Source organism: Trachypithecus francoisi, unplaced genomic scaffold, assembly GCF_009764315.1.
Source record: "Trachypithecus francoisi isolate TF-2019V2 unplaced genomic scaffold, Tfra_2.0 Lachesis_group5, whole genome shotgun sequence".
Classification (NCBI taxonomy): Eukaryota; Metazoa; Chordata; class Mammalia; order Primates; family Cercopithecidae; genus Trachypithecus; species Trachypithecus francoisi.
In genome coordinates, this window is record NW_022681470.1 from 99,637,188 (window position 1) to 99,662,732 (window position 25,545).

The window sequence follows — 25,545 nt, forward strand, 5'->3', positions numbered from 1 at the left end:
AACAAGGCATACATCTTAGTAGAATTCAGGCCCCTTTCATCCTTCTAACTTGGTAGCCTTTCATTAGTTTTACAGGGGTAATTTAGTTTTGGGGAAGGTTATCATTTAAACAAACCTTTTTGGCTGTCCCCAACATTTTTGGCACCAGGGACTGGTATCATGGAAGACAATTTTTCCATAAAAGGGGATGGTTTCTGGATGAAACTGTTCCATCTCAGTTCATCAGGCATTAGTTACAGTCTCATAAGGAGTGCGCAATCTGGATCCCTCACATGCGCAGTTCCCAGTAGGGTCCGAGCTCTGATGAGAATCTAATGCAGATGCTGATCTGACAGGAGGCAGAGCTCAGGCGGTAATGCTCCAAAGCCTGCAGCTCACCTCCTGCTGTTCGGTTGGGTTCCTTTTTTTTTTTTTTTTTTTTTTGAGGCAGAGTCTTGCTCTGTCGCCCAGGTTGGAGTGCAGTGGCCGGATCTCAGCTCACTGCAAGCTCCGCCTCCCGGGTTCCCGCCATTCTCCTGCCTCAGCCTCCCGAGTAGCTGGGACTAGAGGCGCCCGCCACCTCGCCCGGCTAGTTTTTTGTATTTTTAGTAGAGACGGGGTTTCACTGTGTTCGCCAGGATGGTCTCGATCTCCTGACCTTGTGATCCGCCCGTCTCGGCCTCCCAAAGTGCTGGGGATTACAGGCTTGAGCCACCGCGCCCAGCCCGGTTGGGTTCCTAACAGGCCATGGACCAGTACCTGTCTTGTGACCCTGGGGGTTGGGGATCCCTGATTTAAACTATAAACACAATTTTTCCCAAAGAGAGCTTGGGAGAAATTGCACAGGAATGAGCAAAGACAGCTAGTCTGTGAGGCTAGAACCAAGATGGAGTCAGCCGTGTCAGCTTTCTCTTATTGTCACAATTTTGCAAAGGTAGTTTCTGAGGGACTACACTGGACACTTGTTAAAAGCATCAGACAGATTTTATTGTATGTACTACAGTAGGCAAGAGAGACCAACAGAGAACTGAGCTCAACCTCAAATACAGCAGGAAGAGTTGAAGATTATAGCCAATTGGCAAGGTAAGAAAGTCAGTGGATGGAAAATTACTAAGAGGAACTTGATTAGCTATCAAAGGTGGTTGGGAGGACTCTTGCTAAACTAGACTCAACAGTACTCTTTCCTAAAACTGGACTTGGCAAGCAAAGAACTAATAGAGAAAAGGGCTCAGAGGAAACTACTAAGGTTTGGTCAAAGATGGAGTCCTTGTCAACTCTACATTGAAGCTTCTGCAAATAAACGAAGACCAATCAAATGGGAAAAAAAGCAAAAGCTATTTATTCTGAGCTTCCTGTAGCAGGGGATCAGCCACTGTTACTTGTTTGTTGGCAGAGACTTGAAGGTAGTCAGAAGGGTGGGAAAGCTTTTTAAAAAGAAAGGCTTCAGGTATGCTTGGACTGGACGCTGTCAGCATGATGAAGCTGTAGATAGATGGAGAAAATCAAAATATTTTACCCCAGAATATATTTCTTTGGCATATTTTAAGATGGCTCTCAGAGAGCCAGCAAACAGAAGTAACTCTGCAAAACTGTCTTTTGTAGGGGAAATTTACACCTGCAGAGAATCCGCATTAATCCAGCCTTCCCTTGTCAGGACTGAGAAATAAAAACAAGCCCTAGGCCGTACAACCAACTGAACCGACCCCCTCTTGGCTGACAGGACCGCAGAGAAACCTTGAAAGCTGTTTCTGGCTGTGACAGAATAGGAGGTCGGACATGCCCCCTTAAAATCCTTCCCTCACTAACTGCCATTATGAGGCAGGAGAACAGCAGAGGGAATTGGAAGTTCGATAAAAGACACAATGAGTAAAGGCACAAACAGAAGAAAGGTGATGGGGCAGAAGAGCAAGAAGCAAGAAAAAAGGCAGAAGTTGAGCAGCCAAAACAAAAAGTAAGATTAAAAAAATGCAAGCAAGGCCGCGTGCGGTGTCTCACACCTGTAATCCCAGTATTTTGGGAGGCCAAGGCAGGCAGATCACCTGAGGTCAAGAGTTTGAGATCAGTCTGGCCAACTTGTTGAAACCCTGTCTCTACTAAAAATACAAAAAATTAGCTGGGCGTGGTGGTGCACTCCTGTACTCCAGGCTACTCAGGAGGCTGAGACAGGAGCATCGCTTGAACCCGGGAGGGGGAGGTTGCAGGAGCTGAGATTGTGCCACTACACTCCAGACTGGGCAACAGAGAGAGCCTCTCTCTCTCAAAAAAAAAAAAAGCAAACAAGGACCCCATTGCTGTCAAGATCCAAACCAGTAAAGGGGCAGCTCCTCAGAGATAGACATGTGCATTTGAGAAAAAAAGTATCCTTAACATAACGCTATATGATAATCAGCTCATTAAAACTCAGGCATATGGACTGCATATCATGCATTTACTTAAAATTATGAGATGGAGGCAATGTGCAAGCACACAAGGACCAAAGTAACTAAGCAACCCACCTATCAGTCTAAAGGCAAACACTGGCTAAAGATTATGCATCCTCGTGAAGAGAAGGAAAAAAACCACGCAGAAACAGACCCAAAGTACACCAAACTAATACTGATCTCATCTCCCAGAGGTCAGCCCACTCTCTCCACTCTGAGAGCGTTACTGTGCTTAATAAACTTTTGCTTTGCTTTGCTGCTTTGTGTGTGTCATGTACAGTTCTTTGTTTGGGACACCAAGAGCCTGGAACTGCACGGCACCATTTGGTAAGAATTAGGATTTTTTTCCTAAGCATTAACAAACCAACTCTTTGGAAAGACTTGCTTCACTACTGTTATCAACCAGCAGCCTGATACTTTCCCTCCCTTTTGTGGTTTTGACAAAGCAAGCAAGCAGCATTCCCTCCTGATAAGAGACCACCCACCTAGGAAATGATTCTGGCCAGACTGCAGAGGATGTGCAGAGAGGGTTTTCATGTCCTCTGCTTCAGCTTTTGACGTCAGAGGGCAACAAACTCCACTCTCAGATAGCTAATGCCACCATTTTATGAACATGGGCCCCATGGAGAGGCACAAAGCTCAATTGCACATCTGCACATTTTTCCTCTTATAAATATTCATATTGGAATATTATTAGGTACTGCTCCCGTGAAAGATACATTTGCAGAATGTACTCAAATTAGAAGCATTATATAAACACTATAATGTAGCAATGGTGCATCCAGTTCTCTACACTATAGAAATATCTGTGGTGTAGACATTTCCACAATGACCAAAGATATGTGTACAAGAATGTTGACTGCAGCATTCTTTGTAATCCTAAAACCATGAAACCAACCGCATCCCAAAAACATTTATGTATTTATTTATTTATTTTTGAGATGGAGTCACACTCTGTTGCCCAGGCTGGAGTGTAACCATCCCAGCTCACTGCAGCCTCCACCTCCCAAGTTCAAATGATTCTCCTGCCTCAGCCTCCCGAGTAGCTGGGATTACAGGTGCATGCCACCACACCTGGTTAACAAAAACGTTTTGAAAAGGGTTAAATAAATCATGCACAAACTGGGGGAAAATACTGTTTTCAAAAATGATGGAGAGGATCACTATGATGATGGCTGATTCCACTGGTCACATTATTGATAGAGCAATCAGTAAATCCAGGCACATCCTGGAGATACTACTGGACTCTTATTACTAAAATATGAAAAACTGGAGGCATGTAAATCACTCGTTTAAGCGTATAACGCACTGAATTAGAATTTTATCACGCCAGAAGTGGGTTCCTAGCACACCGTTTCAGGATAAAATCTTCCCCATTTATGTAGTGATTGACAATGCGTGCATGCTTTAAAAGTTGCAATCAGCGTCCCTGGGTGGGCTCGAACCACCAACCTTTCGGTTAACAGCCGAACGCGCTAACCGATTGCGCCACAGAGACAAGGACTGCTGATTCTACTACGCGATATATGAAGGGCGCACTCACTAAACTTCCTCAGTCCTTTTATTCTCAGGGCCCGCCCGGCAGGACGACTGAGCAAGGCCTTGGAAAACCAGAGAGATTAGAGCGGTGAGTCGCGCTGGTCACGTTGGACACCTGAGCGTTAGGAGATTTTGGAGCCAGACGGAGAGCCGAATGGCCTTCGCATGCCCTGCCCCTCTCCTGCTTCAGAAGCCCCCCAGAAACTCCCCGGTCGGCGACCCAGCCCCAGCCGCCTGGGGTCCCAAGGGAAGCTGAACACCCGGTGGGCTCCCGGGATTGTTCTTCCCGTTCTTTGTGCCGCCTTCACCCAGTGAGGGAGCCTGTGCCCACCCCGCCCAGTCGCTTTCGGGGCCGCTACGGAGCTTCCGCTGCCATCTTCCGATCCTGTGTTCCGCAAGTGGGCTCCACCAGGCCAGGGATGGTGGCGAGGGTCGCTCGTGGGTCCCCTCCCAGGAAGCAGGGTCTGGCACTCCCCAGGCCGCCCGACTAGGACTTGTCGAATGAATCCATCGTCGCCTTTAGCTTTTAGTCCTTTGAAGAGCCCTAAGAGTGGAAATCAAGAGGTTTTTTTCCATGGGGAAGTTCTGTTTACAAAGCGTTGATTTCTCGGCACCCCCGTGGGCGGACAACTGGCAGGGCCTCCGGTGCACCTTCTGCGCGGTGGAGCCGCGGAGACTCAGCTGGGCGGTGGTCGGTCGGGTCGTGTGACCGTAGGGCGGGAGCGGGGGAAGGAAAAAGCAAAAGCTGGGAAAGAAGCCAGGGAGCGGCGGACCAGACATCCAGACCTCCTGAAAGGCTCGTGCAGAGGCACAGGCGGGATCTTCTGGAAGTGAGAATTGTTTTTGTTTGTTTATTTATTGTAGCAGAATGGGGAAATGGAGAGAGAACCTGAAAGAGCCCCCAAACTCGAGGACCTGTTGCTCCCAAAGAATGACATCTTCCAGAACTAGACAGAAACCTAGGCATCTGGGAACCCTGAAATCCTTGGAGGAGTAGCATCATCATGACCCTCTGTTCTTTTTGCAAAGGACTTGCTTCCATTGTTTGTTTGTTCAATTGTCTGTTAAATAAATAAATAAAACCCTTTTCATATCTCTTTAAAATTACTTTGGTTCTGTTATTTTATGATTGCAAATAATGCTGCAGGCATCATTCTTGTACACTTCTCATTGCCCACTGGTATATTTCTATAGGGTGGAGGCCTGGAGAGCAGTTGTTCCAGCATAGTGTTTACATAGCTTTTATTTCATTCCATTTTCTTTCCTTTGTTGCTTTATTAGCGATAACGCTTTTCTTATTTCAGTGGCTGCATTAGGGTTTCTGGGATACATCTTTAATTTATCACAGTCTGCTTTCAAGTGTCATCATACCTCCCTTTCTGGCCTTTATCCTAGTGTTACGTAATTTTACTTTATTTATTATAAGCTTTGTGATTATTATTACTTTTATTATGTCAAATTTTTTAAATATTTAAATTATAAGAAAACGTATAGTACATACTTTCTAAATGCCATTTCCAAGATTTGTTCCTTCATATAGGCCCACATTTTTATCTGGTATCCTTTTGCTTCTGCTTGGAAGACTCTTAAGATTTCTTGTAGCATGGGTTGGTGAATTCCTTTAGCTTTTGTAAGTTTTTCAGTATCCTTATTTCACTCACAGTTTTGAAATTTTATTTTTGCATAGAATTCTAGGTTAACTTGTTTTCTCTAGGTACTTAAAAAATGTTGCCATTTATGAAGCATTGTTATTATAGTATCATCTTTCCTGTGTTTGTAAAAAAGGCATAAAGCCAGTTTCTCGTGCTGGTTATATAATTTTCAGAATGTGTATTTAAAATTAAAATATTAAATTTTACTAAAAACCTAAAAATATTAATCATGAATGTCCTAGATTCATCTTAAGTTCCACCAACAGTGCACTTAAAATGTGCCCAACCTGAGGGTCAAACCTACCTGCTGACGTGTAATTTGTGTTTGTGAGACATTCTGGACAGCATTTGCTTTCCCCAGCCGAGTGATTTTCCTCGCATCTGAATGTCTTCAGTGCAAAAGGAAATATTTTTCTTTGCAAAAATACTTTAAACTATTCTTACTTCAAGTAAGTGCATTAAATACAAACTTCTCAGTTGCATCCCTGGAATCCATGGAAAGCCCGAGAGAGACAATCAAGTCCTTCAGGATCAAAAACTAAACAAGGGAGGACAAAGCGTGGCTTCTTCACTAGGAGTCAAGCCAAAGTCAACTGACTTGGTCTCCAACGGAGACTGGAACTCGGTTCACCAGTGAGGTGAGGATCCAGCCCAGAGGAGGCGGACTTTCTCTTCGTGGTGCCTTCAGATAGGAAGTCTCCTAGGATTTCTTTTTTTCCCTTTGATCTACTTCCAACTCTCCCGTTCTGTTTCTTCAAGACCTTTTTTGGATCCCTCCTGCGAAGGAGTAGGGTGCCCTTCCCTACCGGTCCCTCTCTGGCGGGGTGTCTTTGGCGCCCAAGTTCACCCGGAACTTTGCTGCCTGCCTCAGACAGCGAGAGGACAAAAGAGGGCGGCGGGTGTGGTGGGAACCAGAGTCACACGCACCTGCGCCTCATGGGCTCCTAGCAAATTGAATAAATGCCCCTGAAGCTTCTCTGCAGGTCACAGGAAAGGGGAGGGTGCGGGAGAAGCTTCAAGAAGCAACGGGAGGACCTGGCCCTGCCCCTGGGCCTTGAAGACAGGCCTGGCCAGGCTGATTTTGACGAGTAGGAACCCAAGGAAAAGGTTCAAGGGCGGCCCAAACCCAGACCCCGAGATTAAGACTCTTAAATAAGTCTGACGGTTTTGAGCCTCCTCCTCATTAGAATCCATCCCGCCTGTATCAGGAGACTCCTTCGCCAAAATTCAGAGACCAAGAAAGAGAAAGATTGGGCAGATCAAAGTCTGTAATTAACCCAAATAGGAAACATAATTTTTCTGACAAATTGTGTGTATGCTGTTAGAAAAAGACTAGCCTCAAGGAGAGTCTGTTTTTTTGGCTTGAGTGTAGGAAAGAATGGAGTTGCCACCAACAATGTTGCGTTGAAACGGCAGGTGCATCAGGATGTAGGCGTCAAGGAATTAAAAATATTTTTCCCCAAAATACATTTCTTTGACATATTTTGAGATGTCTGTTTAGAAAGCCAGCTGCAGAAGTAGCTCTGCAAAGTTGTCTTTTGTTGTGGAGATTTGCATCTGTAGAGAATCTGCATTGATGCAGCCAAGTCTTTCCTTGCCCAGATCTAGGAAAGATTAACTGAGAGTCTGACACCTGTAAAGGTCTGAAAGAAACTTTTAGGATTTATTCTCTCTGAGAGCTGCTACCTGTAAGATTTCATTTACATATTAAGACCAACTTTGCTAGCCAAGCCTCCTCTTCTCTCCCTCCCACAACCTGTCTTGCCCACAATAAATGGATATACATCTGACTCTGATGGTGCCTGGTTTTGGCCATGCTTTGAGCCCTCATTCATTCTGTTACCTCGAGATGGTATATAAGCATCTGCATCCCATTGTAGGTAGGGTAGGGTAATCACTCTGTGGCTCTCCCCATGTACATGTCAGTACGTTTTATGCCTCTTCACCTACTAATCTGCCTTTTGTGACTTGATTTTTGAGTGAAACTTCAGAGGGTTAAGAGGGAGGGTTTCCATTGGCCCCTACAGTTTTGGAGCTATAAGCAGGATAGCAAAGCTCTGCTCTTCTGGAAGCTGCAGTGAAGAACCCAGGATCAGATCAGTTGTTGTAAGGGTAAGAATTTTTTAACAGCCAGGTTCCTGGCCTCCTTCTCTGTGTGGAATCTGATCAAGTGAATAGTAAAAATCAGTTTCTTTTCCCTCTCCAAAATCTTGATTAATGGGAGAAAAGAATTTGTGTGACTAGTCTTGAGTGTAGTGACTCTAGTGTGCTTTTTGGTATGTTGTGGTACCAATTCATATTGTTTAATCCCTTTCTTCCCAGAAATTGTCTGTTCCTTTGTCTTTTTGTGTTATTCTGTCATAAAAGGGAGTAGTGGTTGAGGTTCCTTCTCATCTTATTTTATCTCCTACGAGAGCTTGACATGTGACCAAGTGGGAGCACTTTTTCTTGGTTTCACCTATCTGGTAAGAGGTGGTAATTTTCAGGTCATACTAGGTAGCCTGTCTGAAAATGACTGGGAACCCGAGCACACTTTTTGTTCTGACTATGTCAACCTCTTGGGGTTTGCCTTAAGAAGTCCCATCCCTTCAAGGCTTTTGACGTCTCAACTCTTGTTGCCTGATTAGTCCTAGGAAAGCTCAATCCCAAGAGGGCCTACATGGTATCACAGACTCACACGTCTGTGACTGGAAGCCCCCATAAATGTGTCCAGATGATATCTGGAGGCAAATATCATCCTTAACCATCTGTGGCCTACTCCTTGCATTGAACTTTCTTCTCGGAGGGGAATCTTTGGGATTGCCTCTTCTATGACCTTCCCAGGAAGTTAACCTGGAAAATGACATCCTGGGCTTTCCACAAAGAGGCTATTTGGTTGAATTGCTATTGGAATAATTATACCATTGGAAATTCTAGTTGCCAGTGGAGTGAAGATGGATCCCTTAAATTAGACACCTGAATTTTAAAAAATTTGGAGATCTCTTATTTTAAACAGTTGATAGGAGGATCAAATTTAAAGAAAGGCACATACTAGTGTCATAGCTACCCTTAAAAATTCTCTTGACAATATTATCTGTGTTGTGTAGGGGAAAAATTCTCTTGACTAAATAAATTAAAGAGCAAAATTTGATCCAAAACAAAGTAAAATTCTTCATAAGCTCAAACTGCTTGCTCTGGATCCCTTCCAGGATTCACACTAAAGTCTGCTCTACCTTGCCGTTCAGTACTTAAAGTTCTGTGCTTTTGCTGCCATAGCCTGGGTTCAATTTGCAGTCAGGGAACCAGTTTATTTTGGCTTGATATTTGTGTGGCTTTTGACTTCTTGGAATACCCACTTATTGATCCTCTTCCCTTTCACGGGCAACTTTGTTTGTTTGTTTGTTTGTTTGTTTATTAAGATGGCGTCTCACTCTATCACCCAGGCTGGAGTGCACTGGCCCGATCTCAGCTCACTGCAACCTGCGCCTCCCAGGTTCAAGTGATTCTCCCACTTCAGTCTCTCAAGTAGCTGGGATTACAGTCACCCACCACCATGCCTGGCTAATTTTTGTATTTTTAGTAGAAACAGGGTTTTGCCATGTTGTCCAGGTTGGTCTTGACCTCCTGACCTCAAATGATCCTCTCGCCTCGGCTTCCCAAAGTGTTAGGATTATGGATGTGAGCCACCGCTCCTGGCCGTTGGCAGCTTTTGATTTCCTGTCCTTCCAGCTTCCAAAGTTTCTGATGAAAAATCTGTTGATAATCTTATTAAAGATTTCTTGCATGTGACCAGTTGCTTTTGTCTTACCGATTTAAAGATTCTCTGTTTTTGACTTTTGAAAGTTTGATTATAATGTGTTTTGGTGTAGGTCTCTTTAAGTTTTTCTTACTTGGGGTTTGTTAGGCTACTGTGTTTGTATTCATGTCTTTCATCAAATTTGGGAAGTTTTCAGCCATTATTTCTTCAAATATGCTCTCTTGCCCTTCTCTCCCTCTTTAGAAAGTCCACAATGCAAGACCGGGCCTGGTGACTCATGCCTGTAATCCCAGCACTTTGGGAGGCCAAGGCAGGAGCATCACCTGAGTTCAGGAGTTTGAGACCAGCCTGACCAACATGGAGAAACTATGTCTCTACTAAAAATACAAAATTAGCCGGGCATGGTGGTACATGCCTGCAATCCCAACTTCTTGGGAGGCGGAAGCGGGAGAATCAATTGAACCCAGGAGGCAGAGGTTGCGGTGAGCCGAGATCACACCATTGCATTCCAGTCTGGGCAGCAAGAGCAAAACCCCATCCCATGAGCCCCCAACAACAACAACAACAACGAAGAAATTCCACAATGCATATGTTGGTCCACTTGATGGTCACTTAGGCTCTGTTCACTTTTCCTCAGTTGTTTCTTTATTTCTGTTCCTCAAACTGGATGATTTCCGTTGCCTTATCTTTGGGTTCACCGTTTCTTCTGCCTGCTCAACTTTCTTCAAATGTGACTTTGAATCCCTCTAGTTAATTTTTTTTTCACTTATTTTACTTTTCAGATCCAGTACTTCTTTTTTCTTTCTTTTTTGATTTTCTGTCCTTTATTTATATTTTCCTTTTATTCATGCATCATTTTCTTGTCTTCTGCTACATCTTCCTTTAGCTCTTTGGGCACTTTTAAGACAGCTGTTTTAAAGTCTGTCAAGTAGAAGTTCCAGCAGGTTTCTTTTTGAATTTTTATTTTTTCTCTTTAATTATTTATTATTTTTCTCTTCATTTTTCCCCATGGCCTAAGCTGAACTTGACTATGAGGTATTTTTCAGTAAGAGTTTCTTTTTTTTTTTTACTTTTATTTATTTTTATTGTTGTTGTTGTTGAAAACTGGACATTCAAATCTACTAGTGTGATTAATCTAGAACTTAGATTCTTCTTCCTCAGGGTTTGCTATATTTTGTTATTGTTTTGTTTTTTTATTATTGTAGGTTGTCTCTATATCAAGGATTAGCCTGAGGTAAAAAAATTATGGTCTTCACAGATGTTTTCTGAGCCTGAACCTTTCCCTGGATGTGTGGTCATTCCCTAATTTTACCTGTATATGCAGCTATTCTTGATTATTTTATCCTTTAACGTCTGGCTGCAAAAAGGGGAAAAAGAGAAACATTGAGGGAGGGTGAAAAAAGGGTACCATCCCTTTAAAGTTTCTGGAAGTTGCTTCAGCTTAGGGTAAGGAGTTTGCTACACTGGGGGGAGGTACAACAGTAGCTGCCAGATGCTTTGTCCTGTGCTGCAATCAGCCATTAGAGAACAGAGATCCAATATGTGCGTGTGTGTGTGTGTGTGTGTGTGTGTGCGTGTGTATGTTTTGAGATGAAGTCTTGCTCTGTCACCCAGGCTGGAGTGCAATGGCATGATCTCAGCTCACTACAGACTTCGCCTCCTAGGTCAAGTGATTCTTGTGCCCCAGCCTCCTGAGTAACTGGGGTTACAGGTGCCTTCTACCATACCTGGCTAATTTTAGTAGAGACAGAGTTTTATCACCAGGCTGGTCTTCAACTCGTGACCTCAGGTAATCCACCCACCTCGGTCTCCAAAAGGGCTAGGATTACAGGCATGAGCCATTGCACCCAGCCCAGACCCCCAATATTTGGAGACAGCATCCTTTTTGCCAATTCTGATCCTGAAAGATGTGTGCAGCTTACCGTAGGAACACAAGCTGACTGCCTTGGGGGTAGTGTTGGGTAGCTGCTATTGTGCTAAGGGCTGAAATTGGCTGAAATTACCTACAGTTTATCATCTGGGCCTTCCTCTGGAAGTTGCAAGCCTTCAGTAGGCTCCAGAGTTCTGAAATATTTACATCAGACAGATCCTGCCAGTGCAGTTGTTGTCTAGATTCCAGGTGCTTCTCATTCCACCATCTTCCTAGGATACCCTCTGACCTTCTAGATTTTGAATTCAGTCAAGCTGTTCTGTAACAGTTGGGGAGGAAGCCAACAAAGATCCTGCTAAGAAAGCTCCCTGGAAAAAAATGTTCAAAAGTAACACAAATATCAAACAGGAGAGAAATTGATTTAGGAACCAAACCCAGGTTGTCATGGTGAAAAAGGGGGCAGAACCTTAGCTACTGAACTGTAGCCTGGGGTATGAGGTGACAACCATTGCTCTTTTAGTTTGTTTGGCCAGCAAAGGTGGCCTTGTTAGATAAATAAAGCCCCTCAGGTAGTCAAAACTTATTTTCTTGATGGCTGCTTTCCCCCTCCCCACCCGCTCTCCCTCTTTTTAAGTTTGTTTATTTATTTGTTTATTTATTTATTTTCTCTAGGGATTTATCAAATTCAGAGGCCTTTTCCCCATAATTTGGAAGTTTCCTTTGGATTTGATCAAGTCAGATAGAACTGGTCAAACCCAATGGGGAAAAAAGTAAACAACAAAAAACCAGAAACAAACAAATAAAAAAAAACAGTTAAGAAAAGTAATGATCACACAATTTATATGATTGCTGAGCACTGTAATGGTAAGAAGAAATTATGACCAGTTGCTTGGTAATCTTAACTTTAGTCATTTAAGAGAATTCCCAAGACAAAACAGATTCCGTTACTTACCTAGGAATGGGGCCCAGGTTGAAGACTGCTCTGCACCATCCTAGAAGCAGGAAAAAAATGAAACTCTCCTTCCCTGTTAGAAGTGAACTGAAACTCCAGAAAGTAACTGCCTGCTGTCCATCATCACGGAAGCAGAACAACTTGTCTTCATTGTTGGAAGCAAGTAAAACTCCAGAAAATGAGTTGTATGGCAAAACAACAAAACAAAAAAACAAAAACAGAAAAACCCAAACAACAACAACAACAAAAAGCACCTTGGATATCAACCATATTTTGGGAAATCAGGGATTCTCTGGAAGGGGTGGATCTCTGAGGCCTCAGCAAATTGTCCTATTGGTTTGAGCAATAAAGATAGCTCAAGCTGGTTCCAAGCACCGATAGGAGATTTGTCAAAGGTCAGGGCACTTCCACTCAGAATTCCTTCATAGTTATCAATTGTAAACCAAAAATTATGTGAGACAGGTCTGAATTGATTTAGAAAGCTTATTTTGGACTCTTACTCATAGGTAATTATAGTCTTCATAGAGGTATAGCAACTAGGTGCAAATTGTAGGGACCTGGCAATAATTTTGTTATAACAGAGATAAAATAATTTGTCTAAGCAATAGCTTGGCAACTTTGGGAGCCAAGTTGTAATCCTGGAAAGATTAATGCTTGGCCTGTGATGTAACAACCACTCCTCCAGCTTGTCTTTTAACTTGGGAAGTAAGTTCTAGTGTGTTTCTGTAGTGTGGAACTTTTAGAAATAATATTCTTGTCACATTTGACAACACCCGTGGCTGATCTAGACAAAATATCATCCAGCTACTGTTTAGCCCTGATTTGCATATGAGGCTTTGGGCTGGTCATCTGGTAACTTTTCACTTGGCAGTGGGGATGAAGTAACTGAAACTCCAGAAAGAAGAGTTACTAGATATCTCAAAAGTGATGAAGATATTAGAAGCCCTGGCCTAGAGGTCCAAGGAAGAGCAAGGTTTGTGGGTAATAATCTGTATAAATCTGATAGAAAGCTATAAGGAGAACTTTTAGGAGTTTGAGATGGGTGAAGGTTAGAGCCTGGATTAATCAAGGACCTATGGCTTCCAACACCATCAGCTGCCTGTACTCAGCCACCTTCAGCGGTGCTATCTGGCTCTAGAGAGCCATAGCATTCCAGGAGAGGAGAGAAGGCTGCACAAAGGCCTGGTGTTTGTGTCCCCCCATCTAGACATAGTAGCATGCAGGGACAACGCGAAAGAGAAGAGTAGGCAGAGACAATGTGAATCTGTTCACCACATATTGTAAATGCATTTAAAAATATTCTTAGCTCATATTTGCAGGTAGCACTAATTATTAAGTTGTTGGACTGAGGACTTTATTTGTGACTCTCACCATCTCCAAAGCCAGCAATGAAGGGTTTCTTCTTCATTGAATCACTAACATGTTTTGGATCTCTCTGACTTCCTAGTTCACTGACCTCTGACCTCTAGACCCAGACTTAAAAGCCCATGTTATTACATTAGTCAACATTTATAATCTCCCCATTTTAAGGTTAATTTAGTTGTATCTGCAAAATCCCTTTGCCAATGTAACATAATTATGTAGTTAGCAACCATAAGAAAGCTGAAATGAGTTTTAAACCAACCCAATTGTCCCATCGAACTGATGTTTACGGTTTCTTTTGAATAAACATAGAAATTGACCCTTTCAGTCTTGAAATTTGAGAAAGTTACATTTGTGTTATCTGAGTTATTTCTCAGGAAACCAACCATCAGGCCTTCCAGATAGTATCAAAGAACTGAAATTTACCAGAGTACACATCTGGACAATGAGATGTCAGACCCCTTATTCCATCATAATTGCCTAAGTGACCACATGCTTCCTGTTAACGAATTCCTCTTTTTACCTCTCCGTAATTCCTGTTTTCCTACGTGTAGTTCTGTTTCTTCCCTGCTATCTAAACCCTGAATTTTCATTGATCAGGAAGATGGATTTGAGACTGACCTCCCATCTCCTAAGTTGCAGTATCTGATGAAAGCCTTCTTCCCTGGCAATACTAGTTGGCTCAGTGATTGGCTTTCTCTGTAGTGAGCAGCAAGACTTAAATCAAACTTCTGGTGTTTCAGTAACAACTATCCTAATACCAGACAAAATAAACAAGAGATTTTAAGCCAAAAAAGTTACCAAAGACAATGAGGAATATTTTGTAATGATAAAAGGGTTAATCCATCAGGAAGAGAGTACAATTATAAATACACATGCATCTAACAGAGCCTCAAAACAAAGGAAGCAAAAACTGACAGAATTGAAGGGAGAAATAGACAATTTAACAATAGTAGATGGAAACTTTAATACCACAACTTTCAATAATGGATAGAGCAACTACACAGAAGATCAGTAAATAAAAGATTTAAACAACATAACCTACCAGACATCTATAGAATACTCCACTCAACAAAAACAGAATACACTTCCTCTCAAGTACACGTGGGATGTTCTAATGAATAGACCATATGCTAGCCTTTAACATAAATCTTAATAAATTTAAAAGGACTGAAATCATATAGCTTCTGATATATCTTATAAATTAATACTATCACACACTATAGTTTCAGGTTTGCATGTAGGGTATGCAGTTTGTCGGTCCTGCTTCCTTCTGTTTGTCATGAATATGGAGGTGACCATGGTTACACATGTGTAGGCCAGGAGCCCAGGAAAGTCAGGCAGCTGAAGGGAAAGGACAGATATTCATTCCATAAGAGTCTCCCTATGTCAGTCTCACAAAACCAGGGAGGAATTGACACATAGGAAGTGAAGAGGTACATCAGGGATCACTTCTCTTCTGTCTATGCCTGTCTTTAAAACCTTAGTTTCTGTCCCACTAAACCCCATTGCACAGGAATGCTGTTGATCACCACCAACCACCACAGACTCATGACCTTGATTTTTACCATGATCTGTCTGAGAATATATCCTCAGGCCAATGACTTTGGCTCAATGCAAACCATTAGTGTTCCATAAAAACTGCTTCAAACATATAGTTACAGTTTATAAGTCATTCCAAATTAGGTGGCCACTACATGTATTTAAAGAGATGCACATAAATTATTTCAGTGATTGTGATAAATTGGAAAGGAAGCTTGTGAAGTTAGAATGAAAATCATAAGTGTCAAGCACAAAATATGTATATCGAGATTATAACACAAAGCAACCCACACACAGAAGAGGAGAGTGGGGTTAGAGTTATGAATATCAAACTTGTCCTTAAGTTAAGTGAAAAGCCAACATGGGCCAGGTGTGGTGGCTTATGCCCATAATTCCAATACTTTGGGAGGCCAAGGTGTGAGAATAACTTGGGCCCAGGAGTTGGAGACCAGCCTGGGCAACATAGTGAGACCCCATACACACACACACACACACACACACACACACACACACAAAATAGCTGAGGGTGGTGATATGTGCCTGTAGTCCCAGTTATTCAGGAGGCTGAGGCAGGAGGATCCCTTGAGCCTGGGAGTTTGAGGTTGCAGTGAGCTGTGATCACGCCATTGCACTCCAGGTTGAGCAGCAGAGCTAGACCCTGTCCATTAAAATCAAAAACAAAAACAACAAAAAAATGCTTCCCCAGTGGGGGAAAAGATACCAATATAACATTGGTTTGCAGCAAGAAGTATACTAAGACATTGACCAAAACCCTCTTATTATTTATTTTGCTTTTATTTTTTGAGACAGGGTCTCACTTTGTCATCCAGAATGGAGCGCAGTGGCATGATCTTGGTTCACTGCAGCAAAAAACACCTGGACCCAAGCGATCCTCCCACATCAGTCTCCTGAATAGCTGGGACTACAGACATGCAGCACTATGCCTAGCTTTTTTTTTTTTTTGAGGCGGAGTCTCACTCTGTTGCCCAGGATGGAGTTCAGTAGCACTATCTCTGCTCACTGCAAGCTCTGCCTCCCGGGTTCACGCCGTTCTCCTGCCTCAGCCTCCCAAGTAGCTGGGACTACAGGCACCCACCACCACACTCGGCTACTTTTTTGGATTTTTAGTAAAGACGAGGTTGCACCGTGTCAGGCAGGATGGTCTCAATCTCCTGACCTCATAATCCGCCCGCGTCGGCCTCCCAAAGTGCTGGGATTACAGGCATGAGCCACCATGCCCGTCCCTATGCGCGGCTAATTTTTAAAATTTTTTTGTAGAGGCAGGGTTTCGCCCTGCTGCCCAGGTTGGTCTCAAACTCCTGAGCTCAAGGGATCCAACCACCTTGGTCTCCCGAAGTGGTGGGATTACAGGTGTGAACCACTGCACCTGGCCTCTAAATCCATATAGATCAATTATTCACACACTGAGCAGAATATTCAGAATTTTTTTTCTTATAATATAAATGATGTGGAAAACTGGAGAACCAAAGAAGAATGTCAAGACTATCAAAAAGTGTTAAATTTTTCATTAAGAAGAGAATGACTTCATGACAGTCCTTAAGACAACGATAGAACTTGGGGAAATATGTATTCCTTGATGTTTTCTATGCATTTGCAATAATAAACAATGAATTTATTATTGCAATGAATTTATTATCTGCCCAGGCTGGTCGTGAACTGCTCAAGTGATCCACCTGCTTTAGCCTCCCAAAGTGCTGGGATTACAGATGTGAGCCACTGTGCCTGGCCTGAGAGTTCTTAGTTTCAATCAGTAAGAGGGATAGAGTATAGTGGATTACTTCATCTTGATGAGCATAAGAACTCACCTTCATTTCTGGAAGATATTTTCACTGGCTGTAGGATTCTAGTTGACAGTTTTTGTTTTTAAAAAGTGTTTGAAAAGTGATATTCTACTGTCTTCTGGCTTACTTTGTTTCCAACAAGAAGTCTGCCATAATTCTTATTTTTCTTCTTCTGTACATAATGTGTCGTTTTTCCTCTGGCTGCTTTTGAGATTTTCTATTTATCACTGGTTTGAAGCAGTTTAAGATAAGACCTTGTATAGTTTTATCTTTTACATATTGTTTTACTTTATTTATTTTCTTGCATCTGCATGTTTATAGTTCTCATCAAATTTGAATACTGCCATATATACATCTTATATATGGCATATACATTATATTTAGCATACATATATCAAATATACATAATGTATATTCTATTCTTTCTCTAGTCTCTCCTTCAAAGACTCCAGTTATATTTGTATTAGCTGCTTTGAAATTTACCACAGCTGACTAATGGTCTGTTCATTTTTGTTGTATCTTTTTTTCTCTCTTTGTTTCTTTCTATTCCCATGTCTTGGAATTGATTAATCTTTCTTTAGCAGCATCTAATCTGCTGTTAATCCTATCAACTGTATTTTAATCTCAGACTGTATTTTTCATGTAAATTTAATTTATGTCTTTTTTAAGGTCTTCTATGTAACTCCTCATCATTTCATATTTTCCCCCAGCTTTTTTATTTTGTTTTATTCTATTTTTTGGGACAAAGTCTCGCTCTGTTGCCCAGGCTGAAATGCAGTGGTGAGATTTCAGCTCACTGCAACCTTCGCCTCCTGGGTTCAAGTGATTCTGGTGCCTCAGCCTCCTGAGTAGCAGAGATTACAGGCATGTGTCTCCACACTCAGCTAATTTTCATATTTTTCAGAGAGGCAGGGTTTCACCACATTGGCCAGGCTGGTCTCGAACTCCTGACCTCAGGTGACCCACCACCTTGGCAGAGTGGAGGTGGAAAGACTCCTGGCACAAGATTGTCTTTCCCCACACTTTCCTGTTGGCATACAAACTTGGCCACAGGCTCGGAGACAAGCCACTGTAGGCCACAACAAAGAGTTTCGAGTTTAAAGTCATTAAAAGCTTGTTGTCGTTTCATGTGTAACAGCCCCAGTGACTGGAAAACAGGTTCTGATCACACCATTGCCTTCGTGTAAGCCACGACCAACACGGCTGACTGGTTTATTTGCTCTGTGAGGCTCAGAGACAGGAGGGTGCATGTCCAGGGTTTCCCTTGGACTCCTCCCCAGGTTGGTGAGCTGTGAGGTCTCTTTTCCTTCCCCTGACCTGCCCCTAGTGACCGGAAAAACGGTTCTGAGCACACCATTGCCTCCGTGTAAGCCACCAACAGGACTGACTGGGTTATTTGCTGTGTGAGTCTCAGAAACAGGACAGAGCACGCCCAGGGCTTCCCTTGGATTCCTCGCCAGGTTAGTGAGCTGTGAGGTCTCTTTTCCTTCCCCTGACGCACCTGGTTGCGGGGAGCAAAACGGTACAGCCAACGGCCTGGACAAAGGACGCTGCCGTGACTCGGATTCGAACCGAGGTTGCTGCGGCCACAACGCAGAGTACTAACCACTATACGATCACGGCGAGCTACAGGCCAAGCGGCGATGTCTGATCTTGCTCCAGTAATTTTGATGTCAATAGATTTCGATTATTAGGCGGATTTCTTCCCAGACAGCCACAGGGGCTCGCGCTTTTCTTTCTTTCTTGCCGGCTCTGCTTTTCCCTCCCTTCCTCCCAGTCCTCATACGTGATGAGAACAATTCTCATCTCCTCCACTCCAGCCTGGGCCTCCCTGCACCAGCCTCTCTCGGGAGGTTCTCTGTCCTCGTCCGCACCTCCTCTGCTTCTCTCCCGCCTCTTCGTATTTCTACTTTCCACCCTTCGTCTCTCCCGCCCCACCGACGGAAGCCAAGGTGAGAGAGGGGAGCGCAAGCAGCGTACAGATTTAGGTGAAGGCGGAGCCAAGAACGGGAAGAGCCATCACTAGAGCCCAGGGGGCGTTCTGCTTGCTTCCCTTGGGACCCACGCTGCTCAGGCCCAGGGAGTCGCCGAGCCGGGAGTTTGCTGGGATGCTGGGTCTGACGCCTGCGAGGGGCAGGACGGGGCGAAGGCCATTCCGCTGCCCTTCCAGCTTCAGAATCACCCAATGCACGGGTTTCAACCGTAGCCGGCAAGATGCGCCTCTCCGGTTTTGCTAGGCTTTGAAGCCTGCACAATTGTACTACAAAAGGCGATGGCTCCACCTAACGTTGGATGGGCGCTTGCTCTGCGTGGTGATACCAGAGCGCCAGTCTACTGTTCCTGTGTCGCAGTCGGTTAGTGTGCTTGCTTCCAAGTCTGGAGGTGGGTGGTTCGAGCCCGTTCTATGGAACGTTTCTTGCATTTTAAAAATGCTTAAACCGCTGGCAACTTTCTTCTGTCCAGCACATGCTCTCATGGAAAGGCAGAGCGAGACCAACTTTACCCTCCTCTCCTCCGTGTCTCGCGTACATGAGGACATAAATCAAGGTTCGCTAGGATTCTGGGATCTCTCTCTCTCTCGCTTGCTCTCTTCTCTCTCTCTCTCGACGGAGTCTCGCTCCGTTGCCAGGCTGGAGCGCAGTGGCGCGATCTCGGCTCACTGCAACCTCCGACTCTCTACTTCAAGCAATTCTCCTGCCTCAGCCTCCGGAGTAGCTGGTCTTATAGGCACGCGACACCACGCCCAGCTAAGTTTTGTATTTTTAGTAGAGACAGGGATTCACCATGTTGGCCAGGGTGGTCTCTATCTCCTGACCTCGTGATCCGCCCGCCTCAGCCTCCCAAAGTGCTGGGATTACAGGCGTGAACCACCGCCCCTGGCGCCCGCTCTCTCGCTCTCTCTCTCTCTCTTTTAAACTATCATCCATTTAGCCCTTTCCATACGCTTTTGAGGTTAAATTGGTTCTGTGATTTTACTATTACATATAATGCTCTAGTCATTCTTGTACGGGCATTTTCAGCCACTAGTGTATTTCTATAGATAGAGGTGCAATTACTATAGGAAGAGCAATTGCTCTATCATAGTGTTCACACGGTTTTTATATAATTTCATTCTCTCTCCTCTGTTGGCTTATTAGCTATAACTCTTTCTTTTGTTATTTTAGTAATTGCCTTAGGGCTTAGAGCAAACCTTTTTAACTGATCACAGTCAACCTTCAAGTGATATTAAACCTCGCCTTCTGGCCTTGACGCTGTTGCTGACATGCACTTTGCTTTTATGCATGTTATAAACCCCACAGCCCATTGTTAGTGCTTTTGTCTAAATGGTCAATTTTTTACAAAAGAAATTTACAAAATAAAAAAAAATACCTAGGATAGTTACCCATTTCTGGTGTTCTTCATTTCCTCGTGTAGATCTGGATTTTCATCTGGTATTGGATTCCTTCTGCCTGGAGGACTCCTTTGACGTTTCTTGTAGTGTGGGTCAGCTAGTAGTGAATTTGGTCAGCTTTTGTACATCTCTAAATGTCCTTATTTCACTTCCAGTTTTGGGAATTTATTTTTTCTGGCATAGTATTCTAGGCTAACTTCCCCTGCCCTCAGTACCTTAAAGATGTTGCTTCTCTGCTCAAGTGCATTGCTGCTCCTGGTAGAGGCCGGCAAGAGCAGAAAGGAAGCTGATGCAATCCTCATCTTTGTTCCTGTGTGTGTACAATGTCTTTTTCTTCTGGCCTGATTTGAGCAATGTTATTTTGATGTGTCTAGGAGTGGTTTTCTTCATGTTTCTTGTGCTTTGGTTTCCTCAGCTCCTTGGGTCACTGGATTTGTAATTTTTGTTGTGATTGAGAAGTTTTCAGCTATTGTTTCTTCAGACATTGGCCGGGCACAGTGGCTCACACCTTCTGGAGGCCAAGTCAGGAAGTATTGAGTGAGGCCTGAAATTCAAGACCAGCCTGGTCAATGTACTGAGACCCCATTCCTAATAAAAATAACAAAGAAAGAAAATAAATGTTTCCTTTCCTCCCTGCTCCTTCTCAGGGACTCCCATTACTCATAATTTAGACCTCTAAAGTCTGCTCTACAGTTCACTGATAATCATTTCATTAAAAAAAAATCTCTTTTGTCTGTGAGTTTCATTTTGCATATTTTCAATTATTCATGGTTCCATGTGCCCTGATCATTTCTTCCGCAATGTCTAATCTGTTGTTAATCCCATCCAGCAAATTTATCATCTCTGATACTGTGGTTTTGGTGTGATATTGGCTCACTGCAACCTCTGCTTCCCGTGTTCAAGTAGTCCTCCTGCTTCAGCCTCCCAAGTAGCTGGGACTACAGCCATGTGCCACGACGCCCGGCTAATTTTTTGTATTTTGTATTTTGAGTAGAGATGGGGGTATCACCATGTTAGCCAGGATCATCTTCATCTCCTGACTTTGTGATCTACTGGACTCAAACTCCCAAAGTGATGGGATTACAGTTATGAGCCACCACACCAGCTCCTTCCTTCCTTCCTTCCTTCCTTCCTTCCTTCCTTCCTTCCTTCCTTCCTTCCTTCCTTCCTTCCATGAGACAGGGTCTCACTCTGTAGCCCAAGCTGGACTTCAGTGGTGTAATCTTGGCTCACTGCAACCTCTGCCTCCCACGCTCCAACGATCCTCCCACTGCAACCTCCTGAGTAGCTGGGACTACAGGCACACACCACCATGCCTGGATAATTGTTTGAATTTTTTTGGTAGAGATGAGGTTTCGTCATGTTGCCCAATCTGGTCTGAAACTCCTGCACTCAAGGGATCAGCCCACCTCGGCCTCCCAAACTGCTGGGATTACAGGCACCTGTTTGTTTGCAGAGAGGAGCAGTGGGCAGATTTCAGGTAGGAGAGTAAATCGGGCATCTGTTACTCCAACATTGCCAGGAGCCGAAGGCATCTCTTTATGTGTTCTTAGTTTGACTTCAACGGGGGGTGTGCCAATTTATCTTCCAATGTATTTTTCCAACTCAGTGACAGAGCCTTTTCCTTCATGCTCTTGCCAGCACAGCAAGGTTTCCATATATCAGTCTGATGTACCAGTGAGGGGGTGGTGTCCTGCCTAACTTACCTAAGCAGGAGGCACAGCAGAAAGACATGGTGGACACTGACTGCCCAGAGATACTCTCTGGCACATGTTCCACAGCTAAACCTCCAAGATGTTTAGAAAGTCTTCCAATAATTGTAATTGTTTTCTCTGGTGATCTACCTAACTGAGTCCAGAGAAAACTGGATGGAGGGACTCTAAACTGCTTCCTGTCAAGAGGCTAATCAAACAGGAGAGGAAAGAATGGCTCCTTCTAGACATTTTTCTTTATGAATTGCATTCTGCTTTTGTTGAATGCAAACGATCTACGGACTGTTCTCCCTCCTAGACAAGGGTGAATTAGCATGCTAATAACTACCTCTGTGTTATTCCTTCCTTGATGGTGTTTGTTTTGTTTTTCTGTAAAACTCATCTCACTGGAGACAAATCTCTGGAGCCATAGGATCCTGCACCTGACCATGCTTCTTATGCAGACCTGGATTCTTGGAGTTATTGGCTCCCTTTGCCTTGGTTCTTTTGTTGACTCTCTTCAGCAAAACTGAACCCTGACTTTTACACCCTAAATCTGGCTCTTGGACATACAGGTCCTTTTGCTTCCTGACACCTCCTCGACCCAGCCCAGCCTTTCCAACCTCTCCATCTGTGTCTGTCTGTCTGTCTGTCATACTCCAGGCTGCCCCTAGTATTACCCACTTTCTTCTCCTTCTCTTCAATGTTCAGGGTTTACCTTCCTCTCTACCTACAGAGTCCCACAGGCTGAAGGGGTGCCCCCTTACAGAGAGGGGAGCTCATTCCAGAAGGTGCCCTCTAGACTTGGAATAAACCTTACAAAGAACACCCAGGTTTGAAAAGCTTTTTCTATCTTTCCATTACCCGAATTATTCAAAGGACTAAAAGTGGGAAGTCCAGTAGAATTCTTGATGTCTCTCAGAAGCCTGCATTGGAACACCTTCATTCACCGAGCATTGGGTGCTCATGAGGTGTGAAGCCTTGCTCTAGGTGAGTAGCTGCATGGTGAGCAAGTCCTGCCCCACCGAGCCCACATCTGGAGGCATCAAGAAGGGACCGGGCAGTGGGAACACACCGGCTGGTGTCCTCCCCACAAGCATTTCCCCATTCGGGCACAGGGAATGCAAGCGGTGAGCACGACAAATAAAGCATAGCAAAGGATAGGGAAGTGGGTGACTTCAGACCAGGAGGCTATGGTGGTCACGTGCAGTGGGGCCGCTTCTGATAGGGGAAGTGCAAGAGGCGGTGTGGGCCGGGGAGAATGTCGTGGATCTGGCATTCCTGCATCTTGCCCCAACTCACACGGCCTGGTGTCAACTCGGAAACATGCCCAACCACACGACTTCTGGCCTCCGTGTCATCACGCCCTCAGGCATCTAGAACCTGTGCAATGGCACAAAGAAGTGAGGATGCACACCCTGGGGATGGGGGCATTTAATAATAGACAGGTGTCTGAGGCAGATGTCCTCAAATTTCCAGGCACCACATGCCTCTTTGTGGAGCAATCAGGGCAGTCATCGGCAAAAAAACGAAAGACTACTCGTCCTGTTCCACACAGAGGCGTAGTTAACCTGGTAACTATTCTTTTCTGACCTTCATTCTTCCACGTCCAGATATATGGGGTCTTTGTTGCCCATCCGCTTCAAGTTAGATGATGAAAATCCTGCCTGAAGGCTTAAGGGTTTGTTAGAAAAATAAATGCTGTTTATAAAAGGTGCATTTTAGGCAAAAGCTCAGTTCTGGAGCTCCAGAATCTACCTATCCCAAGCCCAATACACACCTCCTTTCTCTCCCTCCCTCCTCGCCGCACCTGCCTTCGCTGATTCTTCAGGCTACACATCTCTGAGAAGATGACAATCCCTAGCAGAAGAACAAGAGAACCTTGGACTCTTCTCTCCATGAAGCCGTAGACGCGAGCAGATAGCCTCATTCCGTGGCGGTGTGACTCTGAAGTCACTCAGGTTTTCTGTGCCTCCATTTCTGCATTGTAAAATGGGCCCAATAGGAATGCGTTTCAAAATGGGTTGTTCCAAGTTTAAATAAGACACGGAATAAAACATTGAGCCCACGCCCTGATGCATAGTAAACACTCCAAGAGCATTAGTCATTATCACTATCATCATCACCAGTGGTCTCATCGCAGCTATTATCATTATCTACATCCATCTTTGAAATAATTGCATATCCTTTTAGGGTATGGAGGGATCACAACCTATAACAAATCCAAACTGACGAACATTTATTATTACAAATATTGCTGCTGGGAACATATTTCTACATTTTAATCATCATCTGTGTGTTTCTCTATCAAATCTTCACATACCATTTGGGGATGTTGCAAAACACATTCCCTGACCGGGAATCGAACCCGGGCCGCGGCGGTGAAAGCGCCGAATCCTAGCCACTAGACCACCAGGGAAACCGACAAAAAGACCAATCTCCTTGTATGAAGAAAAAAAGAGGAGGTAAATACTAACTTTTTAAGAGGAGGAGAGCCCAACTGAAAGTCGCTCTCTGTGACCCAAGCGGGCTGCAGGACTGCAGGGCTCCAAGCAGCTGCTCAACACCTCTCACCTCTGACAGCCTGGCCGCTGCTTTGGGCTGTATTGAGGCCAGGCCACAAGGAAACTGAGCGGTGTTCCATTCTAGCCTAGCTGTAGCACAGTGTGAGGCAGAGCCAAACACTTGCTCTCTTTCTGAGCCTCAGTTTCCTTGCCACCAGAGTGCAGACTTGGCTCTCAGCGGGTTATGAGCCGAGTCCTTCTGGTTCCTAATCTCTGAACTGGCTCAAGGGGCTCTACCGATAAAGACATGTGTAGGGGTCCCCTTTCGCCCCCAACTAGCTCAATTCGTAGAGCATGAAACTGAATTGAGGGGTCTTTGGCTCGAGCTCCAGGTGCAGATTTAGGTTCGTTTTCTTTTGTTCCGCCACGCAATTCAACCGGTTCCGCAACTGAGGTCGGGGTGCGAGGAAGCCAAGTGGGCTTCACAGGAAAGGCCTCCTTGGTTTCAGAGACATTGTAGCTGTCAGCTTGAAACGTTCAGAAAGAAGATTTCGGCGATAGATGAGAAGACTGGACATTTCTGGATCTAAAGCTAACATGAAGTCCACCTCCTCTGGCGCCCTCATCTCCGATCCAACTCACGGCGGGCAAACCAGGCCTGGTTCCTAGTGCTCAGCGGGGTTTCAGGTAGTAATGGAACTCCTCCCGTGCTTCTTCGGATCAAAGATGCAGCTAGGTTCCCCCATCCCACCCCTCAGGTCCACTCCCCTCCCTTGAAACAAAAAAGAAAAGGAAAAGGTCATTATGAAAGCCACCTTTCGTGTGTGAGGCAAACCTGCTGACCCCACTCTAGCTAAACGACCCGAGCACCGCCCCTTGAGGACACATCCACGAAAATCTTACGCGCCGCCTTGGGCAACTGCGTAATGCTGTCTATGACGGATGAAATTCGACTGCATCTCGACATTCCCGCTGCCCCAGGAAAGTGGTGGCAAAAGGCCCCCGGGAAGCACCTGGGATCCCTCAGGCAAGAAGACTGCAGGTTGCTATAGGCCCGGGCTGAGGGTTCCCCGCCTGCTCCCGAAATGAAGACCCTGGAGACCTA

General features: G+C 44.4%; 1 long non-coding RNA gene and 3 other non-coding genes across 5 annotated transcripts; 1 reads left to right on the top strand and 3 right to left on the bottom strand.

Annotated features, from left to right (window-relative positions):
* Positions 1–3,634: 3,634 nt before the first annotated feature.
* LOC117075527 lies at positions 3,635–5,045 on the top strand. 2 transcript variants are annotated; one of them, XR_004434023.1, is made up of 2 exons: positions 3,635–4,026; positions 4,803–5,045. It is a non-coding gene; the product is annotated as an uncharacterized LOC117075527 (long non-coding RNA). The 2 variants fall into 2 exon arrangements; XR_004434024.1 differs by having other exon boundaries at positions 3,788–4,026; positions 4,806–5,045.
* Positions 3,824–3,897, bottom strand: TRNAN-GUU. The gene has a single exon. It is a non-coding gene; the product is annotated as a tRNA-Asn (tRNA).
* Positions 5,046–18,405: 13,360 nt separating the features above from the next.
* On the bottom strand, positions 18,406–18,477 carry TRNAH-GUG. The gene has a single exon. It is a non-coding gene; the product is annotated as a tRNA-His (tRNA).
* Positions 18,478–24,283: 5,806 nt separating this feature from the next.
* TRNAE-UUC lies at positions 24,284–24,355 on the bottom strand. Its single transcript has one exon. It is a non-coding gene; the product is annotated as a tRNA-Glu (tRNA).
* Between the last annotated feature and the right edge of the window lie 1,190 nt (positions 24,356–25,545).